The 2452-nt window shown below is 41.7% G+C and overlaps 1 protein-coding gene across 1 annotated transcript in view; it reads left to right on the top strand.

Annotated features, from left to right (window-relative positions):
• The window catches only part of ALDH5A1 (aldehyde dehydrogenase 5 family member A1), a 26293-nt gene extending 24153 nt beyond the window's left edge, over positions 1-2140 (top strand). The window contains exon 10 of the mRNA XM_008693073.2: positions 1-2140. This exon is cut by the window's left edge and continues 1313 nt beyond it. The gene's annotated coding sequence lies outside the window, so the exon portion shown is untranslated.
• Positions 2141-2452: the final 312 nt, after the last annotated feature.

The raw sequence follows: 2452 nt of genomic DNA, 5'->3' as shown, positions 1-2452 counted from the left end.
TGTCACCGCAGCCCGCTCTTCCTGTCCTCACAGGGCGCTGCTCCTTCGCCTCTAGAAGAACTAACATCTCACCACAGTGATCCCGAGAGGAAAGCAAATTTCCATAACTGCCGATCCACCTAGTGGAAGAGGCACAAGGCCTTGAATGTCAGGCACCCTTTATCCAATAAGAGTTTTTACAGTTCATTATTTAAAACAAAAAGGACCAGTGTTTCCTATCACTTTGAAAGAGGAACCCTGATTCAGAAAATTCTAGGCTTTTCTGGACAGGTCTTCCATCCGTACTCAGACTCTGAGGAGAAGGAATTGAGGCTGTTCGTGGCTGAGCAGAAATGAAGCTCTTTCCTTTCCCACTCTCTGTTGTGTGTGGAATCCACGGACATTCCATGCTTATTCTGGGTAGTGGAAGGAGAACCTGAGGGCAGGCGTGCTGGAGGGGCAGTTCCTACCACCCCCTGGTACTTAGCATCCTTCCCTGCACCCCTGGGGGAGCCAAGGTTAAGTCACTAACAGTCTGGAATGCCCCTGGGCACAGAGGAAGTCACCTCTGGTTCTGGAGCTACTTTTATGAGCCTGCATCGTACCAGCTGTAGCCCGATACCCACAGAAGAAACAAGCTGACGTCCACCTTCCGGTAACATGTCTCACCCACACCCCGTCAGGAATCACATATGCAGCATATCGACAGTTTGTTTCTTTCTGTTTTTATAGTTTTAGGTGGTTTTCTATGACTTTCTAATTACTTAAGATTTGGATGTGTCCATCTGTTTTAACAATAAAGATGCTGTAACATTGGTAAAAGTCTGGAACGCTGATGCTGGGAGGTGTTAGAATACGTTCACATACGTGGGTAACTTTGTAAGCCAGTGGATTCCTTGGCTGGGTGGCAGATTTGAGTTTTCTTGTATATTTGGCTCAACGGGTACATAAACTAAGGTCCAGAAACTCATTGCAATGTCTTTGATTAATTTTGTATTTAAAATGACTTGAGAAGGAAAAAGGTTACTGTTTAGTAAAACTGTTCTGGGTTGTGGAAAGAAAGAAAGGTGTCTCTAACTGAACATTTTGGGGGGTTATTTTTCAGTAAGGTAATCCTGTGTGATGAAGGTAGCCAGGGGTTGGCAAACGATAGCTCACAAGCCAAATCTGGCCTGCCCCCCATTTCTGTATAACCCAGAGCTAAGCATGGTTTTGTATTTCCAAATGATGGGGGGGAAATCAAAGGGATAATATTTCATAACACAAAATTACAGGAAATCCAGATTTCAGATTCCATCAATGAAACTATTGAAATACAACCATGCCCATTCATTTAACATTGGATCCATGGCTACTTTCTTGGCAGAGTTGAGTACTGGCAACACAGACCGACAGTATGGCCTGCAAAGCGTATGATATTGACTCTGACTGCTTACAGAAAGTTTGCCAACGCCTGATCTAGAGATACTGATGCTGAGGGAGATACTGATCTTCCTGCATTTATCAGGCATTATTTTATTTCATTGAACACCTGTGTGAAAAGTACTTTTCTAGGGGCCTTGCTCCAACAAGTTCTCACCATGAACTTGCCAGCAGTGATCATATAACTCAGATGAAATTACCTGGATAACAGGAGTGTGTTGGCCTAGAGAAAACTTCTCAATTTACTTTCCCCAGCTAGGCAGGGATTCGCATTGAAACAGCTTATCTGCATCTGTTGTATTTATCCCTTTGGTTTTCAAACACGATTTTATGTCGTGTTGTTTTCTTTTCTCCTTTATGCTTATGAAAGACTCCATGAAAATAAACATCAGAAGTACAGTGCAAATAAATCTGATTTTACTGTTATACTCTTAACTTTAGATTGTGCCACATGCCTGCCTTCCCAGAAGGCTGGAACCCAGGGTTTTAATTATTCATATGCAGCTATGTTAGACAGCATTTTACTTGAGTAATATTTATGCTGTGATTTTTTGTGTGTGTGCTATATTTTGTAGGGTAAAACTTGGGAATAAGTGTAGTGCAAAGTGTGGAAACATTTTGCTTTTTAAACGTGCACATAACTCATTTGTCCAGTTTTGATAATTGTGTATGGGTATCAGTGTCTTGTCAGCAGAGTTGTGGGTGTGTGTTGTAATTAATAAATGTTGCATTAACAGAATTTCCTGTTTCTGTGTTAAGGTTTCTGGTGTGGTTTTCTCCTTTCTAGTTCATCATTTTAGTGTATATTAGATATTATTAGACCAGTTCAGACATGTATGAAGAATAGCAGAATATGCCATCCCAAAATATGCTGCTTTGGTGTAATAATTATTATGAGATGAAGATGTCTAAAAGAAGCAGATACCAGAAAAGCTCTCTGCCTTCCCCCTATTTTCTTAAAAGCAGAACCTAAGTTTACATAGGTGCCTCTGCCCCTGCAGTAGGAAGGATAAAGGTTGATCCCCAGAGACAACTCTAGACCCTGTCAGCC

Source organism: Ursus maritimus, unplaced genomic scaffold (genome assembly GCF_017311325.1).
Source record: "Ursus maritimus isolate PB19 unplaced genomic scaffold, ASM1731132v1 scaffold_30, whole genome shotgun sequence".
NCBI lineage: Eukaryota > Metazoa > Chordata > Mammalia > Carnivora > Ursidae > Ursus > Ursus maritimus.
Note: the sequence above shows the minus strand (reverse complement) of the source record. Positions and strands in the feature narration are given on the sequence as shown.